Raw genomic sequence first — 8,121 nt, forward strand, 5'->3', positions numbered from 1 at the left:
ACTCACCTGATCAAAAAGGGCAAGCAATTTGTTTAATTTGAATCGGGAATAAATGCATGTGCGTAAGGTTTCGTCCAAGATTTTCCTGTGAAGTCCGCATGGAGTTTCGTCAAAAAGTCTTCTCTTAAAAGAGAAATAAAATAAAGCAGAAAGTACCGTCCCTGGTGAGTCTGTGCGGACTTCACCGGCTAATCTGGGCCGACACTTTACGCACATGCAGTAAGCGCTGTTTTTATAAACCGCGGTCCGTGTTTTCTTTCAATGTTTAAGAATTTATGCAGTTGGCATTTCCACTATATGATCTATACATCCGAGCCTAGTACAATCCATCATGAAAAACAAAAACGTGCATGAGATATGAAACGGCCACAAAATGATGCATTAGAATTTGATCTTCCGGAGGCTCGACCGACTCATGTTTTCTACACATCGCATCAATAACCAAAACAAATGAGCGAAGTCGCATGCCAATTCTTTTTATGATATAGGAGATCTGGAGTGAAAAGAAAAATGTTAGGTTAAGACAGGCGGACGAAAAAACGCAGGAACGTTCAACATGTCGAAATTATTTCTCTTTTATAGCTTTTAAAAGTACCAGTACCACTGGATTTGATATAAGCTTCTGGCTACTCAACCTGCAATGTCAGGTAGTGCCCTTTATGGGCCTGTAACATTCGGCCTTTTGCTCTGGATGCGTACACTGTTACCAGTAGACCAAGGTGACGGTAATATTCATTAAACAATAATCAAAATTTATTTTACATTTGTTTCTCTAAAATCACGGGTTCGTGTCCCTGTCGGGAAACGGAAGAAGAATACTGAGTTGTAATATAAGGCCACTAACTTTATCTCAGAATCAAGTAGGACCTGGTCAGTTACTCTTCACTTCGTGTCCTGATTGCAAAATAAAAATCATATGTGGCAAACGGAAATTTTGAGTGAACACCTTTACTTAAGTGTTGTAAGTATACGGAAACGTGGGATTAAAATATGTATATACATTCACAGTATTTTGTCTTTGACATGAGATTCATCGAACTTATCATCTCATATTTTCTACTTGCCTTTAGGTGTTTCAGTAGATATTATGCCCCCTAGTGGTACTTCTGAAACGAAACAAATGAGATTATATACTATATTGTTAACATGTACATGTATGCTTAATGTTTGCAAAGTCATTTCATAGTTATATCTGACCATGTTTCTTTGTTATAACGTATGACAAATAACAAGAAATAATAAAAACTGATGGTGATAACATGTTTCAAATAAATGCATATTTCTTTTAAGGGGTTTATAAATCCTTAAATCCTCATAAATACTCAAAATCAACGAATAATTCGTAAAATATTTCGTGAAATAAAGTTATCCCATAAAAAATCAGTGTTCCGTATAGCAATCGCCAAAATGTCAACGCTAGATGTGGTATTGAACCATAGATTTAACTAGATAGTAGATACAAAATGCTTGTTTTTATTGTTTGTGACACAATAGATTCCATATGAATTTCCCGCGACGATATCCAAACATTTACGAGCAAATATGTGATTGGCTTCGAGCAGCGTCGGAAGCACGACGTAGTTCTCATGAGCTGCTCGAAGCCAATCTCGCTTTCGCTCGTAAACTTAGGTTGATTTTGAGTACGTATGTTGCTTTAAAAATATGTATGTGAAATTCTAAACTCTAACAACCCATTTTATTTGATTCAATTGTGATCACGTGCAATAATTGCTTACTTCAATGCGTTAAATGTATGAGCTCTCTTTTGGAAAATGGCGCTTAAAGCCTGTGCTTTAAGTACAGTCCCATATTAGCATTTGTTGTACGCTCAGGCTAACCAGGGACGACACTTTTGCTTTTATCGTATACTTCGTTCAAATAGAAGTCTCAACATAGTGTGGATCCGATTATTGCATAAAAACCAGTTTTCACGGAACAATACTAATATATATACTACTGTATATAATCATCAATTCAATTTGCTTAGTCCACACAAGTTAGGTCGCGATCGCGTACTCGACTATCCTGACCAACCAGCTACCGGTAGCTAAGCCCGGGTTCGATCCCGATCGTTCAAGACCTTCGTAAAATTACTGATTCTTCATAGGAATAAGGAAACAAAAAGTCACTCACTTTGTCTCTTATCTGTCAGATACTTTTTTCCAAAAACAACCGCTACTATGACTCCCGCTAACAGGCCACACACCACTATGCTGAACGCCAGGTACTTCAGGCCCATGCAGCGCTATACATAATATACATTTACCGAGATGAAAAAAAAAATCTTAAGAGAGAACATGTATATACCTTAACAATATGTCATAAATAAAATTGCTGCCAAAATAACTGCAAACCAAATTTCAGATTATTAAAAATCGTATAAACATGTAGGTAGTGTCATTGCAAATCAGTAAGCACAATAACACTATCTTATGTTTGTTTTCATCATGTGTAATAACACTGTATGTAAATGCTTTACCCGTTTTTCTTTCCTTTTTGTCTCTTCCCCAATAGCGGTCTAAAATATAAATTGCATATCTTATTTGTCGTGCATTATTTCTTATGAGCATAGCGTTCTTTCAAATTACTATCAATATTGTCACGACATCCATAAACGTTAAGGCTTTTTACTTAACACTTCGTAGACGGTTCCGATCGAAATAGCCAGTGACCATATTACGTAAACGTGCAGTCCGCTTAAAAGGTTGAATTATGAGTTTAACATATGTTTCTGTAATAATATTTGATCGATGTAGTTGAGTTGAACACAGGCACGTGAAAACTGTGTTTTTTTTGTTTCGATAAATTATCGTTTCAGTCTATACTGTTATTCTTTTAAGGCCTTACATTTATTTTATTTTACATTAACCCATTAATGAACACATTATTTGTTTTTTCAATTTTATTAAAAAACTGTAAGGAACTATATAATAATGCTATTAAACAACTTTATAATGACATTTACTATTGGAATATTATTGCTTTATGCAATTTAAGTCATGTCCCAAATTTGGGACGCCTGATACATAAGATATCAATATTCATATATCTTTTTGTAATAACACATTTACTTCCAAATATGCATGAATGTATGCTTTTCTGCATGTTCATGACAATCCAATCACCTGTCTATGAATTGTGAAATATATATTTCCACTTATTACTGGCGATGAAATGCTATGAAACATCTGTCATGGAGTCCAACATTACACTTCACGCAGATCCGGGTTGACTTTCCGCCACAAAAGGCACACCTTCTCTGTGTGTTATTTGGCGCAATTTAGTGGTACCTGACAGCAGCCGGTACTCTGCGATTAATGTGCACGATTCTTTCAACCGGACGTCCACGCAAAGCTCGTTGGGAATAACTCATAAGATCAACTTTGCATTTTTCCCGCTTGAAATCTAGAAGATCCATGGGTTGGTTCTGATATTTGGCGGATAACCTGTACGTGATCCATGCATTTTGCACAATCATGTTCTTCTTGACCTCCTAGGAATACTGGGCATCCGTTGCTCATTCTGGCTTAGTTGCACAAGGATCTGAACGTCATAGTCAATAGTGGTGTCCGATGCATCGGACACATAATCTACATCACTACCCTCATCCTGCGATGTGTCAGAATGGTTAGTGTCTGTGATGTTTGAGACTGATCCGGTGGCACTTCGCACAGAAACAGTCACATCAGCACGAAGTTGGTTCCCTGTCAAAGTGTTTATATTGCCTCCGAGGTCTTCATCCGCGCTATCCTCATCCCTATTTGTAGCATCTTCTGATCCAGTCATGAACACATCAGCTTCTTGAAGGTCTGTATTATCTTCAAGAAGATGCAACACATTATTTAGAATGAGCCTGTTAACATAAATTTATATAAATGTAGTTGTAAAATTTTAGTATTTGTTATTTTTACAGACCGTACTAAATCTCAATTTTTACAAATATGTGCTTAGCGTCCCAAATTTGGGACATCATATTGATTAGTAAAAAGTCAAGGGAAAATATGTAAATACTTATATTTCCATTAGTTTTAATTATAAAAATCACATATTTCAATATTACAAATCTATAATTTTGACTTTATAACAAAATATGTATACTTGAGCATAAATAAATACATACCTTTTTTAGCCATTGTCTGTCCAAGAAAAAATTGCCCCTTGTCGAAAAATGCAGCCTTATGAATGCATCAAATCTCTTTCTGTTTCATCTCAAAGTGGTGTTACCTGATACAAAGGATTTCTAGCACAGCCACACGACAGAGATAACTGTATATTTATCACTAAAATAATTAACATTGATCAGATTTCCTAGGTGTCCCACATATAGGACACTGGTCATTAATGGGTTAATTTTGATAGTCTATTACAGTCACATAAACAACCAAGCGATGTAATATGGATAATTAATACCTAATATTGCTGCTTCTTCCTGTTTATGCACGAAGAAGATCTGAGATATTAACTATATGATTATATATTCTTAAATCTTTAAAAAAAAGTTGACACTTGTTTGTAATTTCATTTAATTATTCCAAAAAACTTGTAACTATGTTGCTCTGGTCTCCTTCCTACCATTGAGTAATTAAATGGTTATTAAATTGAATGCATTTTAAGTCCCTTTTATTATTGTTTAATTTGAGTTGCAATGCTATGAGGTTAAATTGTATTTACACTTATATGTTTCATGAATAATGCTAGGCAAAGTGTGCGGTTGAGCGCTCTAAAACCGTTTAAACCCCAAGTGCTTTCCATTGACCGTTCCAAGGCGGTAACCCCAGCTTTATTCTACTATGTGCGTATGTTGTTTCGTATTGTGCCGTGCTGTTTTGGAATTTGGTCATTAGTCTTAAATAAAGGACCACGACATTGATTATGCAAATAATGCAATACTACTGCAGCAGCTGTTATTTCACTTTTATATGATTGCTCAAATAAAAGAAAATATTATTTTTATATAATTATCTTCATAATTGTTTTCTTAATAAACTTTCCTCTAAAAGCGACCAATGTACAAATCAAAATCATGTACTTTCAAGCTCAAACCTGAACAACAAAAAGCAGCATGATTCAATTTACGAACTAGTATGCCTTTTGATTTCCAATTATCCACCCGAATAAATCACGTCCGAGGCTGTTATCATCGTGGCAAAGTGCAGTTTTACCAGGGACATGCAGTCGGCATGATAAACTTGTTGGAGGCAATATACATACTGATGCGTATATCCTAGGGGTATTGTTCATAAACGACGTGAATATACAGATGTTTATTACGGTGTAAATAGACCCGTGATACTCTGAGACATTTGTAAGAGGTATGAGGTTAAACACTCTTAATATATTAGCTATAACACATTCGGACATGCGTCATTTAAAACAGTCTACACACTAACAAATAGTTAAGTCATATAAAGACAACATTCAACGGGGTACGTTAAAAACATAAGCGCAAACAGTTCTAATGTAAATAGAACCATTTATTTTATACTAAGTAATGGAATATTGATCATTATTGGGGTAATATTCCCTATATATTTCTCAATAACCTGACTAGGGACCACTTTTTTAAATGTAAATTAATGATTAATTATTCATGATTAAGCTATGATTATATAGTTGTTAGAATAGTACAGATATACAACGTGTTAAAAATTACCGATATGAAAAGACAAATCAAAAGGATTTCTTACAAAAATGTATTTGATTTCGGGATCATACCGTGAAAGCGCTCACAATAATATTTAACTTCTCACTTTTTTGATAGTAAAGATACTCGGTATTATCCCACAAGAAAACACATATCCTTGATGTCACTTTTTCAAATATTGGTTTGATGAACCGATATGCCTTCAATATGATCTTCGCCTGCTCTTACTCGACGCATGATACCCTGTGAACTACTGTTATTGAGATACTCAAATATGTATGTATGTGTTTGTAAGGTAAAATTTATTGTATTCCCACATTTTAGTGGCAACACTTACCCCATCAATTGGGCTTTGGCGAGATGATCCCCCTGATTCTTCATATTGCGCTTGGTTCTGAAATGTTAACATAGTTTCATACCGTGAATATATACGACTTTCGTGTTGCAGTACAGTTCATGACTGTCTAATAAAACGTTCATAAGTTTACGAGAAGGCGTTAAACAGAAAATGGCATGTATTTGTCTACTTTTTACTGAAATAAAGTTTGCTTACTCGTGCGGGAAGCGAACCGTCTATTGAATATCATAGTACATAGAACTGAAAACAGACAGCGTTTTAAATGCGATAATTGCAAAACGGATGTGTTGTCAACAAGACGACCTCGAGGTCTCGGGATCGATTCTATCTCGGAAGCGTTCTCAAGTTCATTTAAAAAAGATACCTGATACTGGATCCTACTTTAAATGAACTCAAGGGTGGCAGTGTAAGCGTAATGCCTTCAATACAATCGAAAAAAAAATGTTCGGCTTTCTTTTGTTAAGTTGATATCAGATTTCTAGTCATGTGATGACTATTATAAAATAGGATCTTTAAAGCGTTCATGTACACAACGAAAACTATTCGGAATTTAATTTGCATCGTTGTTACACGATACAGAATGCAATGATGAAAATCGATTTGAATTTGATGTAATGAAGTATGCATTAGGTTAAAGAGTGATAGACTGGAAGCAATATATTAAGTTCATGTTTAAATTGATACGAATTATTTATGTAAAACAATGTTAATGCAATTATATAAAGGAAATGACTGGGGATATTTGTGTACACTTTGTCTAATTATGGCTATAAGAAACAGTCACTCTTTCAGATCTCAAAGAATGTAAACACGAAAAGGGACAAGCAATCACAACCCAATACATACATTGTATATGTAATTCCCATTTTTATATCGATTTTGTTTTGTCATTTTATACATTGTTTTTCTCTCCAAGTGTGTGCAATTATTTTCCTTTATACATTTTGTGTATATACTGCGAATTTTGTGTCAGCTTCAAAATTAAAATTTAATATACTTTAAAATTTGATCCTTCGAAATAATATCCGATAGCATAGCCCGTTGTACTCCTATTCAACTGTATAATATCCGATAGCATAGCCCGTTGTACTCCTATTCAACTGTATAATATCCGATAGCATAGCCCGTTGTACTCCTATTCAACTGTATAATATCCAACAACATAGCCCGTTGTACTCCTATTTAACTGTATAATATCCGAAAGCATAGCCCGTTGTACTCCTATTCAACTGTATGATATCCGATAGCATAGCCCGTTGTACTCCTATTCAACTGTATAATATCCGATAACATAGCCCGTTGTACTCCTATTCAACTGTATAATATCCGATAACATAGCCCGTTGTACTCCTATTCAACTGTATAATATCCGATAGCATAGCCCGTTGTACTCCTATTCAACTGTATAATATCCGATAGCATAGCCCGTTGTACTCCTATTCAACTGTATAACATCCGATAGCATAGCCCGTTGTACTCCTATTCAACTGTATAATATTCTAACTTAACGTGTATCCTTATAGTTATTTGTGTGATGTAGACATTTAAATTAAATAAGTATAGGGTAGTCATAGGGAGAAAAATAAATATTAAAAATCACCTTACCAGTACGCCACTGAATACATCCCTCTGTGTGCGACCAAGCGGAAACTACAGAAAATGTAAACCATTAATAAAGATCCCTCAAATAAAATTGTGTGTGATAATGGATGTATGAATATATCAAATATAAATTAATATTCCAAAGTAATATAAAGATAGGGAGCATTTTAAATACAATGAATCTCACAAATTATATTTCTAAACATTATATTACATCGTCAAATAGTAATTTCGCAAACAACAGACAACTAATGCACCATGGTGTCGAAGTATGACTTTGGATCTATTCATAAATTAATATATACTTTATAGATTAAAACAATTCTATTTTGATACATATTTTTGAAATCATTTAATGCATGATAAGGTTCATTAATATGTCGATTTACCACTTTTGTTTAAAGTTGACCTTAACCCAAGAAGCTATTTACAATTGGGTACGTTAGTACTTGACGTAAAATATTAAAATAATCGCGACAGTTATGTAAACTTCTGTTATTCATTCATAAATTTTGAC

Source organism: Dreissena polymorpha, chromosome 6, assembly GCF_020536995.1.
Source record: "Dreissena polymorpha isolate Duluth1 chromosome 6, UMN_Dpol_1.0, whole genome shotgun sequence".
Taxonomy (NCBI): domain Eukaryota; kingdom Metazoa; phylum Mollusca; class Bivalvia; order Myida; family Dreissenidae; genus Dreissena; species Dreissena polymorpha.